Here is a 19746-nt window from a genome sequence, read left to right on the forward strand (position 1 = left end):
CCTAATACATGTATTAGTGAATCTCTGATAACGCAGGTCTTAGGGCTAAAAAAAAAAAAAAATCAGTATGATATGAGTTGTTATTATGTGCATGTTTGTGATTGTACTTTCATTTCGATATAACAGTAATATCTACGCAATGGTCCTACAGAAATCAAATCACATTTGGAAGAAGGAATAAAGCTGTTACATGTACATCTTTCACATGAAAAAATATGACAATTATTGTTAAAGAAATATCAAAGGTTATTACAATATCATAGAATATTTAATAGCTATAGAATAGACAAATCATAACATGGCGAATTGTGGTGGGGAGATAGTGCTGAGTGATAAATCAAAAATTTGAATACATAGACTAAATTGCTTTTGCATGCACAAACAACTGTAGGCACCATAGGCAAGCAATAATAAGTGAGAAGATGGTCAGAGCTGACATTTTTCTGGGATGGATCTGATGGTGCTTCATTGTTCAATTCTGGTACAAAGTCTGTATTGGTATCTCTTGAATGCAGTCCATGTCCTTGGTGATACCAACTGGAAATGAAGAAAACAAAAAGAAAAACAAGATACACATTTGTATTATCATGTTTATTTAAAGACTGAATTTATCATTTCTTTGAAAGGACAAGATGACATCCAGATTACAACTCGTGGTGGATCCATGTGTGGACATATGGGGTGTAAGATGCCCTTATCGTTTTTGTTTTTTTAAACAAAAAATCAACAGAAAAAAAACTGGAGGACGAGCGTGTGGTTCCCCCCCCCCCCCACACACACACACTTCACAGAATTCCTGGACCCACCCCTGACAACTGCAAAAAAAAAAATAATAATAATAATAATAATGGTACATATCAGCCAGGATGCTACATTCTATGCTTGTGTATAGTTGATGTCATTCTTTTTATTTGTTATTATATGACAGCAATAGCATCATTTAATCCGGATTACTAATGCTTAATCCAACAAGATTGAGTCAGCAATATCTGGCTGGGTTTCCCAATTAGATTAAGTGCTTTACAAACACTCACCAGTGAGAAGTTGGTCAGAGCTGACATTCTGCGGGATGGATCTGACAGTGCTTCATTGTTCAATACTAGCATTGGTATCTCTTGAATGCAGTCCATGTCCTTGGTGATGCCAACTGGAAATGAAGAAAACAAAAAGAAAAACAAATACACATGGTGCACAAATATTCCATTTGTTTCCATCATATTTATTGAAAAATTGACTTTATAATTTCTTTGACTAAGATTAACCTTTTAATAGCACAATTTTCAGATAGCCCTTTGGAAATGTCCACAAACAAGAGTTTTTTTGCCCATCAGCAGAGATCGGACAGACTGGTGATCTGCATTAATGCGAAAGCAGTCAAACGGTACACGCATCCTTATTTGAGAATTGCTCATAGATTATCACTCTGCTTGGAAGGTCCAGGTACAATTGCCAGACAAGCTACATTCTCCAGTTGTGTGTTAGCCATTTGTTACAATATGACAAGAAGGATAACATGTCATCCAGATTGCAACCAGTGGTTGATTCATGTGGGGCACATCGGGTGTAAGATACCCTTTATTTTTGTCTTTTTTTTTAAACAAAAGAAATGAATATAAAAACTGGAGGACATGCGTGTGGTCCCCCCCCCCCAACTTCACAGAATTCCCGGACCCACCCCTGACAACTGCAAAAAAAAAAAAAAAAAAAAAAAAACACTGGTACATCGTTGCCAGGATACTACATTCTTTGCTTGTATGTAGTTTATGTCATCCTTTTTAATTGCTATTAAAGTGTATAAGACAGCAATAGCATCATTTAATCTCGACTACTAATGGATATTCCAACAAGATTAATGCAGCAATATCTGGTTGGGTTTCCCAACAAGATTAAGGCTTTACAAAAACTCACAAGTGAGAAGGTGGTCAGAGCTGACATTTTGCTCAGATGGATCCGATGGTGCTTCGTTGTTCAATTCTGGTATTGGTCTCGTGAATGCAGTACATGTCCTTGGTGATGCCAACTGGAAATGAAGAAAACAAAAAGAAAAAGAAAATACATATGGTGCATAGATATTACATCTTTTAAAAATCATATTTATTGAAAGATTGACTTTATCATTTCTTTGTAATCCAGATTACAACCCATTGTGGATCTGCGCAAGGACACATGGGGTTTAAGATGCCCTTTTTTATAACAAAAAATAAACAGAGAAAAACTGGAGATGTGCGTGAAGTTCCCACCCCCCAATTTACAGAATTCCTTGACCCACCCCTGACAACTGCAAAAAAATACTGGTACATGGTAGCCAGGATGTTACATTCTTTGCTTGTGTATAGTTGCTGTCAATCTTTTTATTTGCTATTATGTCAGCAATAGCATAATTTAATCTGAATTACTAATTGATATTCCAACAAGATTGATTCAACCATTATCTGCTTGGGTTTCTGAACAAGATTAAGGCTTTACAAACACTCACCATTGAGAAGTTGGTCAGAGCTGACATTCTGCTGGGATGGATCTAACGGTGCTCCTTCACTGTTCAATACTAGCTTTGGTATCTCTGGAATGCAGCCGATGTCCTTTTTGATGCCAACTATAAATGAGGAAAACAACATATACATAGTGCATATATTTTTCACTGTTGATATATTTTTTTTAAAGTTTAATTTATATTTTTTTTTTAATTAAGATTAACCTTTTAATAACACAATTTTCAGATAGCCCTATGTAAATGTCCACAAACAAGAGTTTTATTTTTGCCCATCAGCAGAGATCGGATAGGCTGGTGATCTGCATTAAATGCAAAATCAGTCAAGCGGTACATGCATCGTCTTTCCACAGTCAATTGCATGTGCCTATGAAGAATACAAAAACATCATTGGAAGTGAGGCACAAAAATAGCATTTGCTAATAGGCTTACAAACTCTTTTGTTACTATAGAGCACCCGAATGGGGTCAGCAAGTCAACATTTTTTAAACTCAGCCTTGCTGGCTACACACATAGATCTTCAGTTTTGCAGCAAAACAAGGGCATTATGAAATTGGAAAAAGTAACTAACACAAAATACAAGCAGATGTGACACAGAAAAAGAAAAGATACTGATAGAAGGTCTAATCTGTTCATTAAAGATTTTTTTTTTTTTTTTGCAGGCATAACACTAATAAACATGAATTAAGGCTACACAAGTACAGGCTCATGTCTTTATTTTGAAAACATGGTATACCAGGTTGTGCTGTATACGAGTTGACACCATGAAAACCTCATATACCAGGCACTACTTAAATGCATTCATGCAGTATGGAGTAAGCTACTTCTAACATTGCAGCACAGTTATGAGGTTATTAGAGGCATTGAATAAACACACACACTGTATACTGTCCATACTTTTTACTACAAGTATGTATTCATTTGTGTGCGCTCAATCTTACCTAATTTCGCCAGGTAAATGTTGTCATCATCGTCATAATCAGAAGTATCATCTTCGTCACTGCTGTCTGCGGTGCTTGTGTTTCCATCATCGCTACTGCTTTCAGAATTCTCTCCCCCCATACACAGCAGTAACTGTGCATTTCCACAGTTTCCTGTGCCATCGCATTGACACACGAACTGCAAGTCGTGGGAAGCTGCCCTTCCTGAATTTCAGCTGATCAACAGCTACGGTATTCCTCGTACCCATCTTTGTCCCAAAGGACTTCAACATCTGTTGGTTTCCCTGAGGACAAAGACCTGTAACAAAAACAAAAACATTCACTACAAGTGTATTAAAAAAAATATGTTTAATTTTAGCAGAAATGTTTTACCTCAAGCCTATCTAGTGGTCTGTTTATACATTGATCATTAAAATGCAAAAGCACAATTCAACTCATATTATAAACAGATAGAGGGCGAAGATTCCCTGTGCTTATGGTACTGCAAAACTACTCTCTAGAATGTGTGAGCACCTATAGCCTAGCTAGGCTAGATCTGACAAGTGGAACATTGCATTTAGACCTCAATTTATATATTTTAATTGTAGTGGAACATCAGCGTATTACTATTAGATATCACAGGAGGGGCTTACTCAAGTACTGCCCTCTGGCCTGTTAACACACTAAAGCGTTCATTGCAGTGATTTCAATATTATGAGTATAGAAGCGCAGACCAAAGAGTATAGAGCGCACGATGCGTGCGCTTCTATACTCTTTGGTGCAGACGTGGCGACTGAGTACGTACTCGGTCGCCACGTCTGCACTCAAGCATTGCCGCGCCGCCGCGCCTGGCGACACTCACGCCAGTAATCGCTCGCATTTCAGCATTCGCATGGGTCGTTTGACATCGCATTTAAATCCATGATTTTAGATATGATGCCTCAAACCGATTTTGCTCAAATTTCGTGAGTAACTAGGAAACTTGTGAAGCTTTATGGACATAATCAAGCGAATTGCCGCAGTCCTTTCATTTTCGCGTTGCATTGCAAAAAGCGTGGAGACTCCTTATAAGGGGTGCCCCGGGGGTTACTTATAAGGGGGACGGGGTTACTTATAAAGGGGACGGGTTACTTATAAGGAGGGGCCCCCCTTGTGAGTGGGTTTCCCGAACTGGGTTGACGCTCCATCGTCTGCTTCTGCCAGTTCTGGCTAACCTGGCGATACGACACCTTCTCTGAACGCGACTCGAAGATTCGCGCCCACCCGAACCGACGTATAGCGATACGTCGGTTCGGATGAACGCCTTCAGCCAATTCGCGTTCAGGCAAAATGACGTATATCAAATTTCTCTGTTAAAAACACAAAATCCGGTTTCAAAATTTTGTGAGTAGAAAGAGTGTGTGCTGGGCTTTCTTAAAACGGCAAAATCTGAAATTCGAAAAATTTACCGAATTTTGACATATAAATACGACGGTTCGGATGGTCGCCGACGAAGTGCTGAAGGACCCTTCCTCTGAACTAATTCACTTTTTTTCAGTACTTGTACAATTTCTGTTCGAAATTTCTTGACATCGGATGCTATTACGGTTTCCTAGAAATACTGCTACTGGTTTTGCTTGACTTGAACATAATTTAATCCCGACAAGAAATATTGTCTTTGTACCTAACTCTGCTCTTGTCGTATAATGTAAATAAGTGGAATTTTCACAGGTCATCATAATAATGATAACAATGGTCTCAACTACCCAGACCAATCTCTTCAGTATTAGCACTGTTTTATACAAGGGAAACTTCCATTACTATCAAACCAGCAGTTCCAGGCACCCATTTCTACACCTGGGTCAAGAGGGACATCGTGAGTAAATACATCCTGTTCAATGACGAAACCAATTGGCAGTTCTTCGAACTCGGGATCTCCCTTTCAAAGGTAAGAGTCTTAACCGCTATACCACAGTTCTCCACACATTTTGACAAAGGAAACTAATATCTTCTTTCAAATATGTATATATATATATATATATATATATATATACACTTGGTGATTCTATCCTTCTATGAAGAGTGCTCGATATCCTCAAAGGAAGAGCTTTAGACAGATGTATTGTAACAAGTTCACGCGGTTGACTGCAGGTTCATCCGTATTTATTGCTACTCGGAGTTTCATGCAACCTCCATGAGGCGCAATCATCATGCATTATCATAGGAGTTTATTGTGTGATATACGTAATAATGAATATGATTCAGTGCGCACTGGTCACTATTGTCCTAGTGCGTATAGCTTGTTATGGTATCACGCGCTTAAAGTGCGTTAATTCAATCCAAAATAAAAATGCATTGTTATACAAATGATGCACAGGATAGAGTGCGTTACGAAAATAATCCTGTGCATCATTTGTTTTATAAAATGGGCCGAAAACTAACAGCATTTTTCACGTACCTTTGTGGGTCAATACCAGTCAGCTACATGTAGCACTCGCTCAAGAGTCAAGATGTCCGAAGATGTTCGTCCCAAACATTTACGCACGTCGCACTCGGAAATCCCGCACATATACATGTAAGTACTGTACGTATAAGAGCATACGTACGCCACATGTTATGCACAAGCAAGAAAGGCCGGCTGGCAGCCCGAACTAGAAGTTGTTTACAGGATTGACAGCGCGTATAGTAGCGCGCGACGCACTTGTAACAACTGATTGAGTGCGCACTGCTAGTGTAAACATTGTGACGTCAGGCCGTGCATGTTAGTGAGAAATTTATACACGCACACGTGACTCATTTCAGCGCTTCCAATTGGCTACATTCTTGAACCCATTTTATAATCAATGGTATCATTAATTTCTGGGATGTAATAATTGCCAGATGATTGCGCCTCATGGAGGCTGCATTAAAAACTTTGAGTAGCAATAAATACGGATGAGCCTGCAGTCAACCGTGTAAACTTGTTCCAATACTTCTATATATATGTGTGTGTGTGTGTGTGTGTGTGTGTGTGTATACATATATATATATATATATATATATATATATATATATACGTCTTTGCTCAAAATTTTATTGATATCTTCCTTTTACATGACAACTTCTGTTTACGATATCGCTGGGGGATATTCCCGCTACTATAAGCACACAGGAGCACGATTTAAAGAGTCATCCCACCATTAGCATTAGTTGTTCGAATCCCCCATTCATGTTTTTGTGAGTGCATCGTATTGTTTGTCTTTGTTGTTTTACTGATACTTATCCTTTAATGTCTTAAAAATCAATGCTTAGTATCGCGTTTATTCTAAAGTTGTACCACCGGACATGTTCTGGTCTCCTCCACTTAAATAAGCTGTTTGGATTAGCAATAATGAGCTCGGAAATATTCAAAGTATGCTTGGTGTTAAATAAATATGACAATAGGTATGATAAACTTGTGTTTCATTACTTTGTTCAATTGTACGTACGCAACATTTCTTACGGCATGCTTTGCATTAACATTCCCTTGTCTATTAATACAATAAAATGTTATGTTCGGCTTGTATCGTCCTGTTAATGTGTTTACCTCATGTATTTTATTACTATCAGATAGACAGACACCATGGCAACGTTTCATCAAATCAGCAGCCAGATTCTGGAGTGTCCTATCTGTCTGACACTTTTCAACCAACCTAAATCACTTATCTGTTCTCATACCTTCTGCAAAGACTGTCTGCAACGTATCATTCAAATTCAGCCAAGCCAACAAACTATAACATGCACTGTATGCAGGAAAGAAACACCCCTACCCAGTGGAGATGTGAGTAAGTTACAAACAAACGTACCCCTGAATTCTCTCGTGGACGAAGTGAAAACCAAGAGTCCAACATGCACAGTTTGTGAGATGGACGAAAAGCTGCCAGCTGTGTTCTACTGTCAGGACTGTGGGAAAAATATGTGCAAATCGTGTGAGAAAACACACTCTATCTGGAAACCGTTCTCCACCCATTCAGTAGTAGCCATTAGCGAGGTGATTTCGGGAACAGTTCCGCTTAGGAAGCGACGAAAGTGTAAGAAACACCCCAATGATGATGATAACTGCTTCTGCACCGGATGTCGGGAGTACATTTGCTGTACCTGCGGGGTGCTAGAGCATTTGCAAAAAGGACACAAGCTGGAAGAAGCAGCTATCCATGAGGAGAAATTGATACAAGATATCAACAAGTTGAGGGAAAGAACAAAATGTAAGAAAGCAACAGTTAAAAATCATATCGAGTTCATAGAGACACAACGCAATGAAATAACAAATATACTCAGGAAGCTCGAAGATGACATCGACAAGACATACGAGGAATCCATTAAACTATTGTCTATCAGAAGAGAAGCGCTGAAACGTGAAGTTAAACAATGGATTGAAAAATTTGAGAAGGAATTACATGTCATGGAGGAAGATAGTCGCCGAAAAATCTGTCAAATAGACGCAATGGAAGAGCTGGTAACTAATGGTATGAAGGTACCGCTAGAGAAAGACGCCATACTTGCACACGACACGCTGTGCGAGAACTTGAAGAGCCTTCTGGGACGAGATGATCCTTGTGACCAGACACCGAGAGGTGTGACAGAACGAGCTCAGAAGATTTCAATCGGTAGACATGCTAGCGTCAATGAACTTTGTCTTGGAGAGCTGAAAGGTTTTACGTGGGATGTCAAAGCAGACGTAGAGCTCCCAATCAAAAACAGCATGAACTGTATCACTCGGACACCAGACGGTAAGATGGCGGTGGGATCTACTTGCGGAATCCATCTCTACTACCGTGGTGGCGAGTTACAGCAGACCGTGCTGAATGGTGTCAGAATCCAAGGAATTGGATTCCTATCCGATGGTCGAAGTGTTGTACGTGATGTAACCAACAAGATGTCACTCTACAGTCCACAATGGGGGAAGCTCGACGTCACGTTCGAAGCAATGGGTGTAGATGAAGGAGGGTTTGGTGGTCTCACTGTGGATAAAGATGATAATATCTACGTGAGTTATAAGAATCCCAAAAAGCTCCAGGTATTTACCCCTCAGGGTGGTAAGGCAATCAGGGATATGATACTTGTTGGATATGCGCCATGCCAATTATTCTCCTTTCATTCCACGGGGAACAAAATACTGACAGACTCATCAACTGTCCTGTGCCTTGATGGTAAGTGGAAGAAAGAGAATGTCTTGATGAAGGAGGGTATGTTTTCCTACCCAGCTGTTTGTCGAGATGATTCGGTCATTGTAGCCTGGGTGAAGCACGCGGTGGGTCTCGTCAGTATTGATAGATACACGAGAGATTTGGAGCACGTGCACAATATCGTCACTGATTTCAAAATACAAAGATCAGAAAGAGGAAATTGGTACTATCTCCAAGAGTTTGAGAGTGGTGAGATAGCTTTCTGCACTACAGATAGACTCTTCATATTTGATGCGATATAATGTCAAATGCGATAGACGATTTTGCTCTGCAGTAGCATGTTAGAAAAATGGATCCTCTGTTCGGATATTGCGAGTAAAGATTATACCGTATGAATGAATTTTACATGTGATAATGGGCTGTATATGTATGTGCTACGCCTACTTGCACAAATATTTATGCATTCATAAGGTCCTTACGTGCGTCGAAAAGTACAAGTACTCTATAGACTATTGACAATGCCAATGACAAATATTCTGTAACACTATTTGCTTTGCGATATTAGTGTTTTTCATACAAAGTATCAGTCAGAATTACACTCCAGGTAGACTCTATTTTCTATACACATAACTTTTTTTTTTATATAAATGGAGCCACCATGCCAATCGTTACGATCAATTAATCATGGATTTTGTCATTGTTATTGGTTTTTACATTAAAGTAGGCCTATTCTGTATTTCTATTTGACGTGGTATTTATTTTGCTATGCCATGCTGAGTTATTATGCATTATGAAATATGGCATTTACAGAGTTGGCACGATATGTGGGTGGCGTTCACGAGCTTGAGCTATTACAAAATAGAGTCCCTTTAGATAAAGGGACTGTAGAGTTAAAAGCTGAAGAGTGCCCTCTCTCTGGTGAGTAGTGTGTGTGTGTGTGTGTGGGTGTGTGTGTGTCTGTGTGTTTGTGTCTGTGTGCAGTACAGATCTCGAGATTCTTTATGTCTGTATTTCCTGGAAGGGAACTCGCTCAATTTATTGCCCTCCAGATCGTCTATACGCATTCCAGCTAAGGTTTAATGAGTGCATGTTTGTGTTAAAACACTGGGCACCGAGGATCTAAGTGGACGAGCGTTTACATGCTTCGAATGAAAACAAGTATTTGGTTGTGTTAACATGACTGTTTAGGACGTGACACCGGAGATTCAGAACATTCTGACATAAAGAAAATGTGTTTGAAAAATAACTTGCTTCAGTAGGCTATAAGATGATAGCATAATCGAAAGTATGATCATAGTTCACTCTATTTTGAGTATCATGTCAGGTCTTACCATCATTGAGAAGTCACAAGCAAGTGCTAGGTTTTGTAGCTCCACTTCTACATGACATTACTGATATGGAATGCAGTGAGAAAAATAACTCTTCATTTCGTGAATCGTTACATATACCCCAGTTGCATGTAAACCCTAAATGCAACTTCTCAAACCTTGATATGATTTCGACATAAAAATGTAAAAACGCACAGAAAGAAATAACTGTAGTGATGGTAACAGGTTCAAGGGGGGCTATGACAAAACTGAGACCGAAAACCTGTACAGGCCATAGTATATGTCTCACCAAATTCACATTATTGTTGGTGTTAAAGACACTCAATCGTCGCAGGCGATTTGCAGCTCAGTAGAAAAGCACGACACGCTGCTCCTCCCGGTACCGTACCCCCCGTACGTACCGAATGCCGAACACGACGCTACGCAACGCACCAGCGAACACCCAGCTAGACTACAAGAGCCGTGCGAGCCGTCCACACTAATTTCAACATGGACGCCCGAATACCTACCGAATGGGGCCGAATGGGTGCACGCACAAAACCGCATAACAGCCATGCGCATGAAAATCTCTCCTACGGGCTCCGGTCATGACACAACAGTCGCACTGAGAGAGCTGTGCGTGTACGTACATGTACGTACCTGGTTCCAGTCACTATTCAGCAATCTAAGCAATAATATTTTAAAATTTCTGGAAATATCCTATAACAATATTATAGATTATTCATATATTACGTTATTGAATATTTAGTTTTATGAATATGGTTTAATGAAGAAATATTAGAACTCTAAGCTTTATATATGTAGCAAGTCGCAATGCATATGGCAGGTTGTTTTGATCGTTGTGCAATGATCTGCTGCATATCCCATGTCAGCTGTGATACGTTCGGCCGGATCGTAACATACAACGTCGATATGAAGTCATCGGTATGTCAGTATCAATGTGTGTGGTGTGCGCGTACTGTTTGCAATAAAAACTAAGTACTGTTTCAGCTCGGCTTAGCCTTTGGTTTAGTAATGAAACTTCACAATGGAGATCAAACAGCCGTCCAACTCGAAAGACTGCAAAAAAATTATTTCCTTGTATGACGCTATCGCAGGGCCCCCTTTTACCACGGCCACAGGTACACTGTGCAGTGCAACTGTGGCCGTTGGCCCTGCACGGGCACAGCCGCGACGCCTGAGCAAGTACAGTGCACTCCCGTTACAACGAACACGGTTATAACGAAATTTCGTTACAACGAAGTAAATCTTCTGGTCCCAAAATTATCACCATTAAAGTCTATGGCACAAAATTCGCTTATAACGAACACGGTTATAGCGAAATTTCCGTTATAACGAAGTCTTTTCCGAGCGCCACAGACAAAGAAAAACAAAAGAAATGTGCTCCGTTATAACGAAATGCGAATTGCTTTCGAAAATACGTAGCGGAACAAGCATTTATAGCGTCTCTGCATAGGTGAACGCTTCACACCACTGTGTGTTCGCTCCTTGTGCCACACACACTTTCTGAGTGGAACTTGCGTTTATTATTGTAATACAGTTATCCCATCACATTTCACATAGCTTTCCAGTGTATGATGAGTATTCAGCAAACATAATGTGATATATATATGCGTGGTTTCCTTGTTTTCGTTATATATTGTATTTGTTCGGTTATAACGAAATTTCGTTATAACGAAAGAAAACCGCCGGTCCCGAGTATTTCGTTATAACGGGAGTGCACTGTACATGATTAGGCCTACAGGGTTTCCGACCCAATCGTCCATGTTCAATATAGACAGCTCTGCGGTCATGTCCGCAACCCATGACGATGTGTCATCGTCCATGATGGCCATCCTCACATTTACCTGCACACATGTATCTATTGTCAACTGATTGTGGTCTGTACTCTAGTCTCATCTGATCTGACGAGTATAGTTGACGAGTGACGACGATCGACGATGCGATGATGAGAGGAGGCTAATATAGAAGGTGCGTATACCTACATTGTATGTAAAGGCAGCTAGCTCAGGCGCTATAACTACGGCCGGCCGGCGATATTGCGATCGCTACCGTATACGTATACCATGCATGCAATTCACATGTACAGTACGTACACATCTCAGCTGAGCTCAGCGCTCAAGCGAGGAATCGAGATACTAAAGCGCGATACATTGCAGCAGGGATGTCTTGCGCACATACACATTTCGCTTCGTAGTAACTTCGGAAGCGAGTTTACGTGCGGCTGAATATGTCCATGTACCCTCCCGACTGAGTGTCTTTAATCAGCAACGGAAATTTATTCCTGCAGGTTACTCAAAAGGGATTATCACAATATTTCAAGCCTGGTAGACGATGTCAGGGTTTGGTTTCGATAAATGTCGCCCCGGTTTGATCGAATAGGAGACAAACAGAAGAATTGCGAATTATATTATTTTGCTCTGTTCGTAGTCATGTGTTAGTATTCAATCATGGAGATACAAACCCATGTACCTCCACGATTCAATAGCGTATGAAACGAGATTGACTGGTAGAGTATACCAGCGTTTTTTAACCCAGAAATTCACACATTGATTTTCTGCTTCAGCATCCAGAAAGTAATTCACAATGTATCCGAACACTTCATGCGTAAAAACAACCTGCGTATATCTGCCAAGGAACAGTGACCGTAAGTCAACAAGTCACCATATTAAAACACAGTTGCGTTTGTTGTAAATGAAGAGAGATCATGATATTGTTGTTTTGCGCTGGAGGCCAGCGTGGGGGGGGGGGGTAGAGAGTGATGTACATAGAGAATGTTACCAGATTTTGTGATAAAGTGATCACTCACGAGATGATACAAACGGAATAAATTTGTGTTTCACCTTTCGTTTTCATTATTCATTCCCTCTCATCCAGCCCGTCTCCTTATCTCTCTCTCTCTCTCTCTCTATCATCATCATCATCATCGTCATTGTCGTCATGATTTTTTTTTTATTTTCATTCATATTTCACTGTGATAGTATTCATTACTTTCTGACGTCAGCAATGGCTCATTTCTCTTTGGTAAATTTGGAGAAAAACAGTAGCGTATCAAACCACTGACGTCACTTGTAACGCAGAAGTTTTTGGTGATGTATCTCTGACATTGTGACGTACCAAATAGGGTGAGCGTAAAGCTGTATATAAGCACTACATGTATTACAAGATTTGGAGTTAATTGAAATACCATGATAGTAATTTCATAATGTTTCATAACATCAAAATATGTTTGATTAATGTAATGCTATTTTGATGTATCGTATAACCAAATCGGCATGGTAGGACTACGACCATTTTATTTTGTCATTTCTACTCTCCTCTTTGTGCAAGAACTGAAACAGTTCAGTATTTCACCTGAGGCATCTGTAATCAAATAAGCATGTGAGCGTAAATAAATTGTAATCTCCATATACACTTTGGTTCATCTGCATACGCAATGTTTATAATAAGCATTATTCATTGTTGTTGTGTGCTTCAAGTCACTCGATTTTACAACTTTCTACTTCCCTATGATTGATTTTTAGTGGCAAAAGTTCATTGCATCACTAAACTTTGTTTGCTTGTCCCGGTGTGTGTGTGTGTGTGTGTGTGTGTGTTTGTTTGTGTGTGTGTATGTGTGTGTGTGTGTGTTTGTGTGTGTGTGCACGTTACATATCTGACACATACTTTGAGGGACACACCAAAAAATAATAAGCTAGTTTATCACGTATGTATTGCCACGTTGTTGCTGTTGATGTTGTTGTTGTTTTGCTGTTGTTGTTGTTTTCGTGTTTTTGTGTTTTTGTTTTTTTTTTTTTGGATTGGTTTTGTTTTCACTGAAAGAGTACTTCGGTTGTCCTAATCCTAGCACACAGCGTATGATTGTGGATGACTTGTGTCGGTGAGGGCCTTCTTCTGGAACCAGCGATGGATGGAGTAGGGCTCACACGGGTAAATAAATCCCCATAGAGACGTGTGTTAAAATTCAAAATTCAAAAATACTGTAAAAAAGCTGGGAGAAATGAGGTGTTTTATCTTCACTTACCGTTCATCCATCAAATTTCCAAGGCGGGTTCTTCAGCTCAAACTCTGCCCAAGGGTCCGCAAACCCAGACTATGAGTACTTTTTATTCAAAAAGTCACCTATTTTCTGTACACGCACCCAATGAAATAATTACAGTCCCTTCAAATTCCATGAGAAAAGCTTTCATCTTCCAACCAAAATGCAGTTTGTAGAGGAATTCATACTCAATATATCTGCAGCTATTCAGTTGTTGTTGTTGTTTTTTTTTGGCCAAACTGCATTGATTTTTAATTATTTTTTCTTCAGTCATTTTGGTATCTTTGGTACTTTGGCGCTGTTGTGGGGAAGTGGGAGAAGGGATCATAGTTATGAGAAGAAGAAGTAGAGGGGGAAATGTGCTGTGGAGAGAGTGTGTTGTTGTTATCGCTGCTGCTGTTCGATGGCTTGTTGAGATGTTGTCGATGTGGAGTCCACTGTCCTGTATAACAGTGTCGTGGGAATTTGTGTGAATTTCTATAGCTTCTCTGATGCATCGTGTTTTCCAGTTTTTATGCCTCCGCCCCGAAGTGGTGCCGGATGCACTATGTTTTCGGGTTGTCGGTCCGTCCGTCCGTAATGAATTTTGTGGACAGGGTAACTATCAAAACCTTTTGAGGTATCCCAATGAAACTTGGCATGTATGTGTATTAGGCAGTGAAGTTGTGCCTATCAACTTTTGGGTGCACATGCTCAAGGTCAAAGGTCAAAAGGTCAAGGTCAAATACATAAAATGACACTATTTCCACCATATCTATGCAATGCCTGAAGATATTTTCTTGAAACTTAGTGTATACATGTATTACCCAATTAAAATTCTCTGGTGAAAGTTTGGGTCTTGGGGTCAAAGGTCAAAGGTCAAAAGGTCAAGTAAGAATATGAAAACTTCACCTTTTTTCTCTGTACCGTGGAAATTGTTCAAGGTATCTTCATGGAACATACTATATATACATGTACTGACTGGCAGTGATTATCTAGAAAATTTAGGATTTATGGGGTCAAAGGTCAGGGGTCAAAGGTCAAGGGTAACACTTTAGAATTTTACGATTTCCCTCATGTTTATGCAATGCCAGCAGGATTTTTTTTTTTTTTTTTTTTTTTTTTTTTTTTTTTTACACTTGGTGTATGCATGTATAACCTAACAGAGATTCTCTGGAAAGTTTTTTTTTTCTTTTGTTTTTGCCTCAAAGATCAATAGGTCAAAGATCAAGTGAAAGCGCTGAACTGATTTTTTCCTCCATAATTATCTAGGAAGTGGCTCAATTTATCTTGAAACGCACTACATATTTATGCATCTTCTGCCTGACAGTGATTATCTTATGAATTTTAGGGTCAAAGGCCAGATGAAAATGGTAACAATTTACTATTCAATACAGAAATTGCACTTTTTCTCCATACCTTGAAAATTACTCAATGCATAAACGTATGAATGGGTCAAAGTCAAGTTAAAATCCTTAAGATGTGTTGTAGTTTATGCGAGGTGGCATATTGTGAATAAGGTGTTAGAATCATGTTTGTTAAGATGCGTGGTCCGTCGTCCGTAGTGCGTCGTGCGTTGTGCCTAAACTTTTTTACGTTTTCCTCTTTTGCTTGAGAACCCCATGACCAATTTTCACCAAACTTGGCAGGTAGCATCCCTAGGGGGATAGGATTTCAATTTAATCAAATGGGCACCATGCCCCACCTGGGGACCTTAGGGGGCCCAAACCCCCTAAAATTAAGGAATCTGGAAAAAAAAATCCTCTTCTCTAGTATAGAACCAGAAGTGATGGAGCTATTATGAGTTAGTACATTGATGACTGTAGTTTCAAGTTTGTTCATGGCGGAATCAGATGGTGTGCCCCCCTTGGGATCCAGGGAAGGGGATGGGGAGGGGTCCAAATGGGGCCTGAATTGCACATTTTCATCTTTCTTGAAGACTCCATGATGAATTTTCACCAAACTTGACAGGTAGCATACCTATAGGGGGATAGCTACAATCTCAATTCCATCAAATGGGTACCATGCCCACCTGGGGGGCTCCCAGGGAGCCCATTCCACCCCTCAGTAGGGAATCTTTTCTCTAGAACTTTTTCTAGATATTTTCTCTAGAACCAGAAGTGATTGAGGTAAGTTAATACAATGAGTCAGAATATTGATGACTGTACGGTGCGTTGTTCAAGTTTGTTCATGGCAGAATCACGGGTGCCCCCCCCCCCCCCAAAAAAAAAAAAAAACCCACTGCAGATCCAGGGCTAGGGAGGGATCCAGGGAGGGACCTAAATGCGGACCTAAATTGTACATTTTCATCTTGCTGAAAACAACATATTATTGATTTTCACCAAACTTGGCATGTAGCATGGCTAGACGGATAGGATCTCAAAGTATTTGAATGGGTAACATGCTTTCCTTAGGGGACCCCAGGGGGCCCAAACCTCCTGAATTAGCTAAATTAAGGAATATCTAATAATAATTCTTCTCTAGAATCAGAAGTGATAGAGCTTCATGAGTGTTTTTTTTTTTCAGACTGCATAGTTCAACCTTCTATAAGGTACAATTGTACTTGCTAGGTATTTTACCAGTGTATATATGGAATATGCAAATGTACACCATGCCCCCAACTCTCAAAGCTGCCCATGCCCCAAGTTTCCAATGTTCTCAGGTAAGAGTCTGCAAGAATGCATGGAAGGTGAACATGCGATACTCGGGTAAGCGCGAGCCCTCGGGTCTCTTTTATGGTTCGATAAGCCTCGGGAATTAAAGAAATATAATTATACAAAAATAAAGAACATATAACCTATCTAAATCATTATTTGTGTTATTTTCTTCAGATCCACGTCGACCTGTTACATGACGACTTTGGTCTATTCTCTTGAGTAAATTCTTATCAAAGCTCAATGTCGCAGGAACACCTTACTGTACAAGACGAATTTTTGTTATGCGTTGTGATTTTCAGATACACTCGTTTCGTTTGAGTTGTGGGGAAAACCCACGTCTATGAATATAAAGGGTCGCAGTGAAAAGGTTACGATAAATATAGAAATTACAATGATAGCTGCTCGAATAACCTCGCCATTTTGAGAGTGCTTCGTCAAATATCTCTCTTTCGTTTGACCTACTCTTCATACTTTGTTTGGGTCTTAAAAGTATAAGACCACAGTCAATCTAAGTGGCGTTTGTAGCTTCCTACGGGTTGAATAGGCAACAGATTCTGATCTCATGCTACATGTACTTCGGAGCCAGACCAGCAATATTGAACCCGGAAGTGCAGCGTAATTGGTAAGCATACGAAACGGTGTCCACACACTCAAACGTTCAAATAGTGCATGATTGATCTTTGCTGGTTTTGTTTAACATGTAATACCCACAGCCTATATTAAAATTTGTAATATCAAACAGAAAAACAGTTGCAGCTTTAGATGTTCTGTTTGAATAAATATATTAATCACTGTCTCCTATCGAAATAAATCAGCGTCTTGTAACGATCTTATCACAAATTGGTGGAAAAAGATAAGATGTTAGGGGATGATGAGAAGTTAGTTGAACTTCCCAGGTCAAATTTCTATTAGGCCTACGGTTTTTACCATTAGAAAACCAATAGGTTAATGGTTCAAGAAGAAAAGTTAGGCACTAGACAAAGATGTTCTATATGTAATAGAGTAAGCGCTCACCATTCAGTACGTATACGCGCGCACGAAAGAAGTCGACTACCAGAAGCCTGAACCCGGAAGTGCCTATAGTAATACACGTAAAGTGCCTATAGTAATACACTTAAAGTACAGCTTCGATGATCGGTTGGGTTGGAAAAATCATTCTTATCTTAAGGAAAATCAATATTTATCCATATGCCTCCAGATATTGTAAGAGGGATACATTCTCAACACACTATACTTGTTTTGATGAAAAAAAGACTTGCTCTAATGTGTCAAATGTGTGCTTAAAATGAAGCCAAATTGCCAAACATGCATTCATACTTCAATAAAGATTGCAGAAAGGTACAGTGTATACTCTTTGGTATGGAGCACTGATTTCACATAACATATGTCACTTAGAAACATCAGACACAGATACAACACATACTCCCACACTTTTTTTGTGATAATTCTTTGTTAGAATTTCGTTCAATTTCATATCATAGAAACAGAAACGTTCACAGAAACAAAACAAAACATCAAACAAAGACAAACTGCTTTTTACACAAATATTGTACACAATAACGTCAATCTTACACTACATAAGGACAAACTGCAGTATCACCAACATTGTGCAAACTAATATCAAACTTACATTGTAACTCTGTAAACCAAGGAAACGCTTTTTTAACACATATTCCGGAAAAAGCCCGCGAAACGGGAACATAATAGATAATTTGCTTAAAACACAAAACGGGGCATATTTCACTGTTTCTCTATTTAAGAGAAGAAAACAAAACAAAACAAACGAGGCCATTTGCGAGACAACATACACACATGCACACACACATTCCCACACAACGCCAACATGCACCCCTCCCCCCCCCCCCCCCCCCCGTGCCTTCAGGCCTCGGGTTTCAGGTTTTATTCACACATGAATACATGTAACTCTGCAGTGTAAATTGCCATTTTGTTTCTCATACAATAAAATACTTCCGAATCATAATGTGGAAGTGATGTGGAAATGGTAGAAGCAATAGAGACGAAGAAAAATAACCGACAACGATATGAAAATAACTCGCAGATACATGTACGGCAAATTCAAAACAGGAAAAGATAATCACATAGGATTATCATCCTCGGTGTACCTCATATATTCCCACTTTGACAAATGCATTCCAACTGTTCCTCTTTTACTAGCTATCTTATTTTCTTCTTCTTTGCACATCTTAAAATACTTCATAACTTCATTAAAATTTGGTACCTCCACTTCTGATCTCGCTAAATATGAAATATATTTAATCATCAATATAATTGCATTCCATCCTTTGATCTTTAACGAGTTTCCGGATATACCTGTATAAACAACTTCCAAATTCATATTTCCTAATTCTTCTAAATTAAATTTCTGAATAATAATTTGCCACAAATTCTGCACTTTAATACACTCCAAAAATAAATGTGAATATGTCTCAGTGCTCTTTTTACAGAAAGAACAGAGATCATCCGAAACAAACCCAAATCTCAACAGATTAACTTTGGTATAAAGTGCACCCTGAAGAAGTTTAAACTGAAATTCCCTAAGCTTTGGGATAAGAGTTGTGACTCTGGGTCGGAGAAAAATATCGTGGGTTACTTTTGGGGAGAAGACAAAATTACTCTGTTGATATCGTACTTCCAATGTATATAAATGTTGTAAATTAGTTTAAAAATGGTGATAACTTTTTGCACATTTTGATGTTGTAAATGGTGTAATTTGATGCATGTTTTTGCTTGTTTTATCGAATTGAAACACTCCCACTTGTTTAAAGGGTGTGTACAGTTCTGGTCGAGGTGAGGATTTAGCTTTTAACATTTTGCGAGATATTCAGAAACCACTCTATGAGATGTCAAAGAGCATGCAATTCTAAGGGGTATCAAACGTTTATTTGATAAAAATCGGTTTTGAAGTGGCCGAGATATCCAAAAACAAGGTGAAACAAAGAGATCCTAATAAAGTTGGGGCATGTAGTCTTTTATTATTATCACTTTTTTGGATATCTAAGCCATTTGAAAACCAATTTTCATCAAATAAACGTTGAATCCTTCTTAAGATTACATGCTCTTTCATATTTCATGAGAGGTTTCTCATGATCTCACTTAGGAATGTAAAAAAAACATGAATCCCCACCTCAACCAGTACTGTACAGCCCCTTTAAGGTAGCAGTATATTTTGATGTAGATTATTACTGAACAAT

General features: G+C 39.2%; 1 pseudogene; it reads right to left on the reverse strand.

Moving 5' to 3' along the window:
- Positions 1–465: 465 nt before the first annotated feature.
- On the reverse strand, positions 466–3596 carry LOC140227417 (uncharacterized; annotated as a pseudogene).
- Positions 3597–19746: the final 16150 nt, after the last annotated feature.

The sequence above is a fragment of the Diadema setosum genome, chromosome 4 (genome assembly GCF_964275005.1).
Source record: "Diadema setosum chromosome 4, eeDiaSeto1, whole genome shotgun sequence".
Lineage (NCBI taxonomy): Eukaryota > Metazoa > Echinodermata > Echinoidea > Diadematoida > Diadematidae > Diadema > Diadema setosum.